The 13,510-nt window shown below is 41.2% G+C and overlaps 1 protein-coding gene across 29 annotated transcripts in view; it reads left to right on the forward strand.

The window, feature by feature from the left end:
• MAP2 (microtubule associated protein 2) overlaps positions 1-13,510 on the forward strand; it is a 223,386-nt gene that overhangs the window by 48,392 nt on the left and 161,484 nt on the right. For all 29 annotated transcript variants that reach the window (XM_084892944.1, XM_084892945.1, XM_084892947.1 and 26 more), the window contains exon 2: positions 13,279-13,328. The gene's annotated coding sequence lies outside the window, so the exon portion shown is untranslated. The remainder of the gene's footprint in view (positions 1-13,278; positions 13,329-13,510) is intronic.

Consider the following 13,510-nt stretch of genomic DNA (forward strand, 5'->3'; position numbering starts at 1 on the left):
ACCAAGCAGCACCCATTCAGACCCCGACCATGCCCTTTTCACGTGATCTTTACTGCCAAACAGGCTTATCTTTGAACGGGGGGGAGGCGACCAGAACATTACCCATGTCATTAGTCTATGAGAAGGATCATGTGAGGTCATATATTGAAGGTATCTAGAAGAGAGCCCGTCAGCTCAGTGAGTATTAGCTTATTTATCTAAGAGCTAATGGCAAATGTTTTAGTATTGCCAAGTCTCCCACATGTTTCTGGATATGTGAAATGCAAGTCCCAGAGCCTCACGGAGAACATGAAACATGAACAGTACGAGCTGGCTGCGTTGTGGACACCCAGCACATCACAGCTACTTGTCTCTGTCGTCGCATGATTCGCTCCCCCATTGTGTGTCAGCAGGCAAGTGTAAATAATTTAGTTCCTGCTTCTGTTTATCATACATTATTAAAATGCCAACTTGCAGTGGCGGCTGTTTTCGACACACGAGAGGGTTCCACATTTTTATTTTGTCGGTAAGTTTCATATTCCTTTTCTAGACGTATCTAAATGTAAATTATTTTCATCATGTCCTGGGATATTTGTCTTAAAGGAGTTGCTCATATTTTGACCGCACACTATTGTAGGTGGAATGAAATGAAATAGCTTTGTAGACTCTTTGGGGTTGGAGACAACTTTGAAAAGAAGTATCTAGCATTTACCCAGTCACACAGTTTTATGGACTTGCTTTCACTTAAGCTGTTTCATTTATTGAGAGACAATTGTAATGAAGTGTTCCGAATAGTGAAAACAAGACATATTAACTTCTGATACCCTACCAGTTGCTGATTCATTTTCAAGTTACAAAAGCAAGTGATTATTATCTTGAAGCAGTTTTGCGAGACATATATCTCTCTCGTTTTTTACAAGGCTCTCTATATAATTAGAATTAACAAAAGAAGAAATCCTGTCAGTTTTCATTGACATTGGCATGAGCATCTGCTGAAATAATATTACTAGTCCTACAGATAATTTATATAAATCTTCATTATAGCAACTACAGTGACATTAACACAACTTTGTTCATGTAAATATATGTTTAAGATTTGTAATTATTTGCTTAAGATATGGAAACAGTATTAATAGAGATACTTTTTTGATCAATTGTCTGGGACTGGACAGTAAAGAGCTTAACTACTCAATCCCTCCAACCCTCCCCCCCACCCCCACTCCCCCAGCTGTCAGCCTGCTCTCTATCTATGAATCTGACTCTATTTTGCTGTTAGTTCATTTTGCTCATTAGATTCCACATATGAGTAAAATCATATGGTACTTGTCTTTGTTAACCAGTGTCACCCCATAAATTCTTTAAAAAGAACTTAAATTCTGAAGCTCAAATATATGGCCCTTAGATTTGCTTTGTTAGTTCCTTTCGGTAAGAGTAAGTAACAATGCTGATCTCAGAGGTCTCTGAGCCAAACGCATAATACATGGATGAGTAATACAAGCTCGGAGCCAACAGATTATAGAAAAATTCAGAGATTGTGGTAATTAAACACAGGGTATTTGATTTCTTTTAGTCCATGAGGTGGAAAAGAGCATAACTTTGCACTAAATAAAACTATATTTTAGTTCTCAGTGTTTTATCGCGGGAGGATGAATAGAATGCACAGAGCCTGGAAAGGTGTGTGACAGTTGGGAGAGATTTTTGTCAAGGCTGGAGCCCTTCCGGAAGGTTGATGGGTGAGGCAGCATTTTCTGCCTGTTCCCTTAACCTCACCCAGGTTATCATCCCATCTGGAAACTCTGGTGCTGGACCACATGGCGCTTCTGACAGGTATATGGCCTTAGGACATTCCTTTAATCTCCTGGAGCTCGATTCTCTTTTTCAAATATCAGAGTAAGGGCCCTACACCCTCTTACCTTCCTAAGTATGATATAAAGACAAATTTGTTTGCATTTGGAAAAAAAATGAGTATAACACTTGTGGGTGCCTGTGGTGTTGACTGTGAAAACAATAAATTACCTGCCCTCCGAAACCGGTTTGGCTCAGCGGTAGAGTGTAGGTCTGCGGACTGAAAGGTCTCAGGTTCGATTCCAGTCAAGGGCATGTACATTGGTTGCGGGCGCATCCCCGGTAGGGGGTGTGCAAGAGGCAGCTGGTCGATGTTTCTCTCTCATCGACATTTCTAGCTCTCTATCTCTCTCCCTTCCTCTCTGTAAAAAATCAATAAAATATATTAAAAACAAATAAATAAAATACCTGCCCCCGAGGGTAGCATCGAGCACAGGCTGCCCTCTACAGCGGTGGGTGTTTGCTGATGTGTGGTCAGTGGGTTCCATTTGCCACCAGGAAGTCAAGGTCATTTCCACAGAACCTTATTTGCTTGGGAGCAAATGACTGCAAGACTGGAAAGACTTCTTTTGTGTTTCCAGGCTGCCTTAGAGCACGTTGGCCCTTTGGGTTTGGGATGGCCAGGAAAGAATGCTCCTGGGTTATTGAAAGGGCCCCTGTCAGCCATCAGTGAAAAACCATTCTTGTGGAAGAACTGAAATCTTCCAGCTCAGTTCCTGAAGGCAGAGGGAAGCACAATAGCCCAGGACACACACGCAACAGGAGTTGGTAATTGGCTTCCTCATTACCCACAGGGAGAGGCCTCTGACTGTCTCTGCCTGCTAACGAGTGTATATAGTTACTGTTCTGGGGCACCGGGTCGCCAATTGCCTGGTGCTGAGACGTGGCAAAGTGACCTGCTGTGCGGGCTCCTTCCGGCTCCTTCGTGTGAGTCACAGGGGCCAGGGCCTGCCTTGCCTAGCTGCTGTCAGAGCTCAGTCCCCTCCAGCCCCTCAGCTGAAGACATGATGTGATTGGAAATCATTTTGTGCCTGGCCCACGCAAGGAGGTTTAATCAATTCATTCTGGATGGATTCTAGAACCCATCTTCTGTAACTTCTTTTAATTATCCTTCAGTCAAAAGTTGGGAAATGAAGCATATGTTATGATTTGGAAACATTTCATTGGCATGATGATATGAAAAAATGAGATCATTTGTTTTCCTTTGCCTTTTGATTATTTTCTTCCTTATGTGACATTTGACACTCTGGCGAGCTAACAATGGAGGATAGCCCTTTACTAAAGATTACCTTTCACTGGGAAGCAGGCGTCATGTCTGAGAGTCAACTCAATCTAGGTCAACGGAGGTGTCTTAGTTTACAGGATTAAGTGAGTCTGTATGTGGAAGAACGTAAGTCCTAGGCATGTAAGATTTTAGTTCTGGTGTTGGCAGAAGTATTACTGCTAAAACCCTACCCCGCTCTCCAAAGTGTGCTCTCTGTGCCCTTTCAGACTTCCCGTGAATGTGTCACCTTTACACTTTTCACTTGAGGAGTAGCTGAAGGTCAGGGATCTGCTGGTTGAAATGTTCCCATCAAATGAGGGTCTAGTTTTCTTGCTTTGATAAATGCAATTTCAGCGTCTCCTTCTTTCTTGCTGCTGACATGGGGGATAGAAAGAGCTCCCGACCATCATTCACTCACCCCTTTCCCTGCGTTCTTTCCTCCCAGCAGTCCTGGCTCTCCCGTGCGCCTGTGTTTTATTAGAGGCATGCAAGTCCCAAAAGGGCAGGGACCTTGTCAACGTACTGACCACCATTCTATCTCTGTCCCTAGACACGCAGGTATTCAAATGTCATCAGTAAAAAGGATAAACAGCTAACTCCATTTGTTGGGAAAACAGCCTTAGAGTAAAATCCTGGCGAAGCAGTGTCTGAGACCACAGTCAGGCCATAAACATTCCAGTTAGCTGTCCAGCAGTCATTCAAGTATATGAGGCATTAAATTGGCAGGATTAGAACTTTAACCACCATTTGAATATTTCCCTTATAGATTTAAATAAATGGCTGGAAATGTGTAAGTATACGACTACCTATGTGTGAATTATAGGGAAAAGGTGTACCGTTCATTTAAGCTCTTTTCATTTTGCTGTAATGCTTTTTGGTCTGTTGCTGCTTCGGGGGAAATTGAAGCTTTAACCCGTGGTGAGTATGGTTGAGGGAGGGTGGCGTCTGAGAAAGCACTTACTATTTCACATGTGGTCGCTGCAGATCTGTTTCCTACATTAATGCTTTTAGACTTACAGGAAACCTTAACTTTTGCTGCAGTTACGTTTGTTCCAGACATAGGATTTCTCATGGTTATGTACAAATTCTGACTTTTTTTTTTTTTGGTCCCTTGTGTGTAACATGAAATACCATACTAATATTAAAATGAATGAAAATGTTCCTTATAATAAGTACTTTCAAAGACAGCCATTTTATACCTCTTTTTGGATTTTGCCATTTTTAATTAAATTATGCTGGAAATAGCTGTAACAACATAGGCAGCAGCGAAAGGTACCAGATTCAGAGAAGTGGGTCCAGCAATGTGCGGAATGCACCAGCTTGGCTTGTTAGTGGAGTTTTCAGGAAATTAGAGCTTTGGGGAACAGATTTGCTTTATTGTTTAAGGATTGCCTGTAGCTGTTTCCCCTTAGAAATGCAGGTTTCACGGAGATGATAAAAAACAAAAAAACGTTTGGTAAGGCTAGGAGAATATGGACTTTCCGAATTTGAGAAGAATCTAGGCTGTGGCATTGATCTTTGTGAGCGTGCGGCATTCATCTTAAGAGACATCTTGATGCGGGGCCCAACCCGCATATTGCCTGTTCGATGGGTGCCGCACATGCATCCCACTTGTAAATCCACTACTGAGATGGTGCTCTGCGAAAGACTTTGAACAAATAATGCATTCACTTTACAAAAATAACTTAAAAGGAAACCTTAGATTTTATTTTATTTTATTTTTTAAAATATATTTTTATTGCTTTCGGAGAGGAAGGGAAAGGGAGAGAGAGAAAAGAGATAAAAACATCCATGATGAGAGATAATCATTAATTGGCTGCCTCCTACACACCTCACACTGGGGACCAAGCCCGCAACCTAGGCATGTCCCTGACCGGGAATGGAACCGTGACCTTCTGGTTCATAGGTCAAAGCCCATCCACTGAGCCACACCGGCCAGGTGGAAACCTCAGATTCTAAAGTCTGGTGATTTGAGTGAGTAGATAAGTTTTCATATTGCAAGAAATAAGCTTATTGGCATTTTCAGGTTCCATCATCATTCCACTGTATTACCTCATTATCAATATAAATGCAGTGTTATTCAGACACAGTGTAGGCCTCAAATAACTCATACTACTTACTGCCGAGTTTCATCATAAGCCTTGCGTAAATTAACTTCTTAAACTACATGTACGCCCAACGCTGATAAAATAAAAATTACAAAGAAGGAAAAACATACAAAAGGACTTAGGATGAGGCTATGAATGGCCTTTTTGTCACTGACATTAGGTAGTTTCAGCAAAAAAGTTTCCTAAAAAATAAATACTGCTGTCTTTCAAAATTTTTGTACCATTATAAAAATCTTAAAGAAGGAACCACAGGAGAATGGGCTCTTTTCACTTCAAAAAATTTTTATTTGTTCTCTTTCAGTTTTTCTAAAGCATGCATACCCATATGGCATTACCTGAATTTGAATATACCAGAACTCCTTAAGGAATTATGCAGTGAAGAAAACCCATCAGTGCCCTAACTTAAAAACAAAATATTAGAAGAAAATACAGTTGACACTTGACAGCACAGAGGTTGGGGGTGCTGACCTCTTGTGCAGTCAAAATTCTGTCTGTAACTTCTGACTCCCCCAAAACTTAACCGATAGCTGGTGTTAACTGGGAGGGAGCGTTACCCATAACATAGTCAGTAAACGTATATTTTGTTAATGTCTTTATACACTGTATACTTCCAATAAAGTAACCTAGAAAAATGTTATTAAGAAAATCATAAGGAAGCTACATATGTATTTATTGAAAAAAAAGTCCGCATGTAAGTGGACTCATGCAGTTCCAACTTGTGTTGTTCAAACCAGGCACTCGGGTTCCCTCCCACATCCCACAGATGCGCAGGCGTGTGAATTGTGTCTGAATTGCTCCAGCCTGGGTGCCTGTGGGTGGGAGTGGCCCTGTGGGGGAAGGGGTGCTGTCCAGGGCTGGCTCCTGCCTTGCACCCTGAGCTGCCAAGACAGGCTCCACCCACCGGTGACTCTGAATGGAATAAGTGGGCTGGAAAGTCATTCTCTTACTTGTTTTTCTTCTTTCTCAAATGAATATATAGCTCACATTTGTTCCAATGATTAATATTAGAAGTGCTTTGGGTTTTTATTCAGAAGTTTGGTGATGTTTTCGTGACTCTTAACTCTTATTTATCATAAATCTCCAGTCAGGGGTACACATTTCTCACCCAAAGTCACAGCTTCCAAGAACCTATTGAAGACCTTCAGTGAGGGCTTATTGGACTACTATAGTTTTCATGAAACAAATTCCATGACTGAGTCATTTGAAAATTATTCACTTTATTATTTTTTAAAAATTTCTTTAATAATTAAGCTATCACATAATTGTCCTCATCGCCCCATTCCCATCCCAAACCCCTCCCCTCGTATGCCCTCATCTCCCTGTTGTCCATGGCCACTGGCTAGGCTTATATGCATGCATACATGATCTCTCCCCCTTCCTCCCACCCTCCCCTTCCTTCCCTCTGAGGTTTGACAGTGATTGATGCTTCCCTGTCTTCAGGTCTGTTTTTGATGCATGAGATCATGTGATACAAGAAATACCCTTATAAGAACCGAAAATGAGATGAACCATAATGGTTACGCTGAGAAGCAAATGAATCAGTCTGTAGTGAGTTTTTTTCTGGGCCAACAGTTCTTTTGAGTCCCAATTTCAATGTCAAACCATACTAGCAGACAGCAGCTGTGCCATCGCTGAAGGATGCCCAGGACCAAACCAGAGATGGTCGGACCTGCATCACCACCATTTGTCCACCATGCAGAACTGAAAAATATCATTGCTGACATGTACACATAGGAACTGTTTGACATTGAAAATTATTCATTTTAAATGTGTTCTTATTATTATTTCTAGTTCCTGCATCACCTGCTCATTTTTCTCCAGTGTTGTTACAGTAGATGGGTGAATTAGATATAATTTCCCAGCATGCAACTGGTCCTCTTTAGCCTTCACCTTTACTTCCAGTCATTGTTGCAGAACCTACAGTGAGCATGTAAAGTACCGAACATCCTATTAAGAGGCGAACCTCTTGCCTAGCCTCCTGTGCTGTTGTGTTACGTGAATAATACAAAGTCTAGAGGTGCCCATGACTCAGCCTCTTTTTCCGGGGGTGACTCACTCGACATTTACGCATCCCTGACTTTGTGCCATACACCGCATTATGACGCAAACATGGATTTGCTGGGTCACTGGCCCAGAGTAGCCCACCGCCTGGGAGGCAGGATATGGCATTCATTAAGAACAATGTGGGTTTACAATCAGCCGGGACTCCATGAACATGATCGCTATCTCACGGCAAAATCTGATTAAATATTCCATAATGTGGGCTGGCTAGACAACCTAAGGCTGTGATCTGGAACATACACATACAGGTCTGGTTCTGTCTTGATATATTTTAGCCTAAATATATCAGCACAATTCTCATTCCTTTCTGTTTTGTTTTAATTTTAAGTAAGATTTCACTCTTTTGCATATCACATATGCCCCATGAATAGGTGAAGTGTCTGATGAATACCTTCCCTTGCTTATTCTGTAGGAAACTGAAATATAGCATGAATAAAAACTTCCTTTATCATTCTCTACTTTTGCTCGGCCACCTGGTCTTCCTTCAGCCTTCCCCGTTTCTAAGAATGACCCCATTTCCTGGGAGGCTGGCTCAAATCCTCTGAATTCTCTTGGTTCCTTTTCTCCATCCTATTCCTTTCATAACCAACTGACCCCTAAGCCCCGTAGGTTGTACACACTGCTGTGGACTGAGTTGTGTTGAAGCCCTAACCTCAAGTGTGATTGTGCCTAGAGATAAGGCTTTTAGTGGGTATTCTTATTATGTCAAATAAGTTCACAAAAGTGGGGCCCTGATTTGACAGTGACTATGTGAGGACACAAGGAGAAGGCGGATGTCTACAAGCTGGGACCCCAGGAGGAGAGGGCTCTTAGTAGAACCAGGCCAAGCTGGCGCCCTGATCTCAGACTTCCAGCCTCCCGAGCTGTGACAAATACATCGCTATTGCGTAAGGCACCCAGTCTGTGACACTCAGCTATGGCCGCTGGGATGGACTGAGACACTGGCCTAGTGCAGTCATTAGAGCATTCTTCCTTCTTTGCATTGATAGTCTCTACCTGAGTTGACTGGCCATTGCCATTCACATGGACTTCTGAAGGAGGGCTAGTGTCCTTTAATTCTTCTCATCTCCGATCCAATCTATACAGCCCTGCCATATTAGATGTCCTAATTATGCAGTTGTTAACATAAAACCTTCAGTGGTTCACGTTAGCACACAAGATTAAACATATTCAACTATACAGCCTCTTCAGCTTTTCATTCAAGGTCATTACTCTCTCTAAAGACTCAGCCTTGCCTTTCAGACAGTTATTGCTCTTGTGTGTTTCTCTAGCAGGTGGTATTGCAGGGGTTGTTCCAAACATCCCCTGAGCTTCGATTCTTTCACTGCTTTGTTTCTGCTGAGTGCATTGTCTGCGTTGGTCTCCTCCCATTCCATCCCCAGTGATCGAAGTCTTTTGCCTCTTTCAGGGCCCAACTCACATGCACCTTCTGTGAATCCGTATCTCTACAACAGGATTTCATCTTCTCCCCATTCTCTCATCTCTGGGAGCTCTTTGCCACAGCAGATGTGTTCTGCTCTGTATCATGGCCTTTTGTCTTTTCATAACCACCTCCATCTCACTAGAGTCTAAGTATGCTCTTAGATGACAAAAAACTTTGGATCTCTGACACAGTAAACAAGTGTATCAGAAAGAAAACGTCTATGTATTTTAAAAATATAGAGACTATATAGAAATGAGAGCACACATGTATATTTAAAAGACTAGAATTTATGTTTAATTTGCCTTGCAATGGCAATATTCCCTGAATTTGTATCTGTAAAACGAAATGCAAGCAGTCACTTTTCTGTTACTGATGTGCTAACAGTTTCTGTAAATTCAGACTCCAGTGTCACTTGAAGAAGGGAGAAGCACAGAACCCGTGAGAGATGGCTTTTCAATGGACAGTTGACCTTGATAAACTAACGTCTAAAACATGTCTGATACCTTCCATGTTTATTCCTCACTAGAGGCCGATGCATGAAATTCGTGCAAGGGGCTCCACCAGCTCTCGCAGCCCCAGCTTCGTCTGGAAGGTCTTCTGGCTGTTCGGTCTAATTAGCATATTAGCTCTTTATTAAGTAAGCCTGGTTACAGGGTAAGCTGTAACCAGCCATACTTAAGTTTGCTGTAGGATTTATAATTTGATCTGACCATCACAATATGATTTGTAATGCGTAGGTATGAGATCATGTCTCACTGGAGAAAGAGAAAGATAAAAGCTTTAGCAGTTAATTCTCTAGATTGTTTTCTGACATTTCCTTTGTGTGTGTGAGAGTCTGTGTGTGTGTGTGTGTGTGTGTGTGTGTGTGTGTGTGTGTGGAGATGCAGACTTAGAGGATGGAGAAGTGGTGCTTTGAAAAGGCTGCTAAGTTAAGCTGCCTAGGAGCAGATGCTGACTCTGCTCCTAGACAGCAGATAATAATTTAATGAGAGTTATGCTTAGGGCATTGTTCAGCAAGACACCACACAGAAGCCTTAACCTGTGTGTTTGAAATGGCAGATGTTCACAGGGAGGGCTGAGCCTGAGGGCTACATAAATCTCCACTCTTCTGGACCTATTTGCTTAATAACTGGGTTGAGAGAGAGTGTGTGTGTGTGTGTGTGTGTGTGTGTGTGTGTGTAGGGGGAGTTAATTTACAAAGCAGCTGCTTTTGATGCTGCACATAGAAATGCCCCCCTTCAAATGAGAAAAGCAAGCAAACACAATCCCCAAGAGGACATGAGTCCATCAGCTCAAAATGGAACACCTCTTCTTCCTCAGAACTTTGTTTCCATGAAATATTTTTGATGCAAGTGAGGTGGGGCAAGGATGGACTTGTTGTCTTATTTCTGCCCAAAAGATTGATGTTCAAGTGTTCATGGAAACTTGACAAAGCCCAGGAAGGTACAATAGTAAGCACCTTCGTTCCCTTAACAAACGCCTATGGATGCTCTGCTGTGTGCTCTTCTTTCGCCAGGCCTGTGGATTCAAGGGCAAGGTTCATGTATCCAAAATAACATTCATCTTTGAAATGAAGCTGACATTTGAATGTTGCTATTTTGAAGAAAAAAAAAGCCACACTAGAAGTTTTGGAGATGGGACAAGGTTGGGGGCCGTGGTGGGAACAAGTTGGAATGTCTCCCCAAATCACAATATGAAACATGAAGCCTGAGTTTTTAAAAATTCCCCAAGCAATCATTTTGTTTTTGCTATGAAAGTACACATTGAAAGTGACTAAAAAAGATACAATCCAATCTCCTTAAAAGAAGATGAAAGATATCAGGACACTGATCTAGTAGTATGCCATAGGGCTGTGAGTGAGAAATGGCTGTGGTCAGATGGTGAATGGAGGTTTGAAACCGCACACAAACACAGAAGCCGCTGTCTGGTCTGCCCGTGGCTCCCAGTGACAGGGGAGCCAGCTTTTCTCAGGGAACAATGATTGATGATCCATGTGGTGCAGGGGGAGCAGTTTGCCATCCTAAAATGTGCTTTATGAGATACTGATTCTTTTAGGCTGGTTATTTTATTTTATTTTTAAAATATATTTTATTGATTTTTCACAGAGTGGAAGAGAGAGGAGATAGAGAGTTAGAAACATCGATGAGAGAGAGCCATCCATCAGTTGCCTCTTGCACATCCCCTACTAGGTACATGCCCTTGACCGGAATCGAACCTGGGACCTTTCAGTTCGCAGGCCGACGCTCTATCCACTGAGCCAAACCGGTTTCGGCAGGCTGGTTATTTTTAAGAAACAAAAGACTCAGAGAACCTTTGGCCCTCCCTTTGACTTGCCTGAAGGAAGCACGCTATCACCTTAGTACAATAGAAACTAAATGTGGGACGCAAGAAGGAACCAACCGAAGTCCGTTAGTCTTCCTCCATGTCCCATGGTCCTGGGTGGTCCAGCAAGAATTGGTTTTTCACATGTTTGCTCTTTCTCCTCTGCCTGTGAACGGCCCACTTTCCCTTCTGAAGTCCCAGACTCTACCTTCCTCTCCTTGGTCCAAAATGACATACAAGCCTCACCTGCCCAGGGCTCCCTGTTCCCTGTATGTACACAAATAGTCCATTTGGTCATTTTCTCCTGATTATCTGTCCCGTGGTAATTTGAGTATTAGTCCTGCCAGGAGACTTTAGGAGAGAAGGGAAATTATTTTTTCAACCTCCACAGTACATACATGCAGCGTGCCCACTACTTTTGTTTTTTGTTTCATCCCCTAGAGTTCATGTGTACTGTTTTTTTCAAGTCTTTAAAAAAAATTTATTTTCCATCACTATTTATGCAGTGTTTGCTTTTATATCCTAAACCCCATCTAAAAAAAACAGCCGAAGCCGGTTTGGCTCTGTGGTAGAGCGTCGGACTGAAAGGTCCCGGGTTCGATTCCAGTCAAGGGCATGTACCTTGGTTGTAGGCACATCCCCGGTAGGGGGTATGCAAGAGGCAGCTGGTCGATGTTTCTCTCTCATCAGTGTTTCTAACTCTCTATCTCTCTCCCTCCCTCTCTGTAAAAAAATCAATAAAATATATTAAAAAATAAAACAAAACAATTTTGCAAACTTAATGGTATCGTTGAAAGGAATGATCAGTAATCTGACATTGAAACTGTGCACTGCTTCAAGCTAGTCATTTGTATGGTGCCTGATGGATGTTGCTGTGTTTTTTCATATATTGAAAACATTTTGCCATTCTCTGAATTTACTCTGGTGTCTTCGGGTACAGTGGCAAGCCGTTTGGGAACTGTTGGTTTTATAGCAAAAAATATTTATATAAAAAGTAAAATAAAGTCAGATGCTTGAAGTGGAAGCAGACATACTAAAGCCACTACTCTTGGAAGTCCCTCCAAGTGTCCCCAAATCCTTTTAAAAAAATCTCCACAATTTTATCCACATATCATTTATTCTCTTATGACAAAGTTCACTTTTCTTCAGCCCCTGCCTTAAGATTAAAAATCAAGAATTTTATTTCTAATCATGTTTTGTTTACTAGTATTCTATGTTTTAAATAAAATATGTTTATGGAAGGTGTGCAACATGATGATTTGATATACCTATACACAGTGAAATAATTCCTACAGTCACGAGAATAACCTATCATCTCATTGGAATATATGAATATTACTTTAGGCTATTCTTTTCATGAAGTAGTTATCACTATAGTTTAATTTAGCTCTTGGACTTAACCTAGGTGTCCAATAATGACCTATTTCTAACATGTCAAGTGGAACATATTCTAACTTCCAACCAGTTACCCCATAAACACACGTCCAGAAGCTAACTTTTTTTAAGCTAAGATTTTTTTGTTTTTTAATTGGAGATTTAACCATATATGTCCATAATCTCACTCTATGTTATTTTAAAGTTATATTTCTTACAAACTGTCCAAAAGACAGGCTGACCTTTGGCCCAGGCCTTTGGGGTTTGCTTTTGTCCTGAATTTACCTCCTTCCTTACTTTCATTTGACAACGTCCTTCTCAGCATAATGTAGTGGCAAGGCTTTGTATGAAGAAGCAGTGAGACCACGGATAGGTTGCCATTGAAATTGTCTTTGGTGACTGTTTTATTTTTATTTTTTTTGCCTTTAGGTATAAGATTATTGATCCTGGTCTAAAAATCTACAGACTGTCTGTGGATGTTAAATCCAATTAAGAATCCAAATGCATCAGCTTTATTATTTTTTAATTAATCATCTTTTGAGACAAATGTTAGTACATTGAGTCCAGAATTTATTTTAAAAATTTGGTTGGCATTTCAGAGTATAAGCATGAGAATTGTCCTACTGTAAATAAAAACTGCTGAAAATAAAAATAGGGCCCAAGTACCATACTACCCCAGGGCGCCACATTTAATATATGTTTTTAAGTGAAATCTAGAAAATAATTTTAAGCTTAAAGTTTTGTAACTACATAACATGCCCTTATTTTAAATAAATGTGTTGTCAGTTAGTAAATTTTATGGTGCAAGAAACCAAGTAATTTTATCTTCTTTCTGAGTAAAATAAAAAACTAAGTCATTTGATTGATTAAATTTATGGGATGCCTTTCTGTTTATCTTTCAGACTTTATTGATCTCATCCAAGGTATCTTGTGACTGCTGGCTGGAATTAAGGTTGGTGGTGTGTTTATAATATTGATTGTGAATGAACTGGGAAATAAAATAGAGGTATCCAGGGCCTTTGGACAGCTGGGTCAGAATAGCCTTGCAGAGTGTGGTAGAAAGCTGAGCTTAGACCTGGCTACAGTTCTGACTTGGGACATTTACAAATGTGTTTTCCTGAGCTGTATTTGTTT

Source organism: Pipistrellus hanaki (assembly GCF_964339955.1).
Source record: "Pipistrellus hanaki genome assembly, chromosome: 8".
NCBI lineage: Eukaryota > Metazoa > Chordata > Mammalia > Chiroptera > Vespertilionidae > Pipistrellus > Pipistrellus hanaki.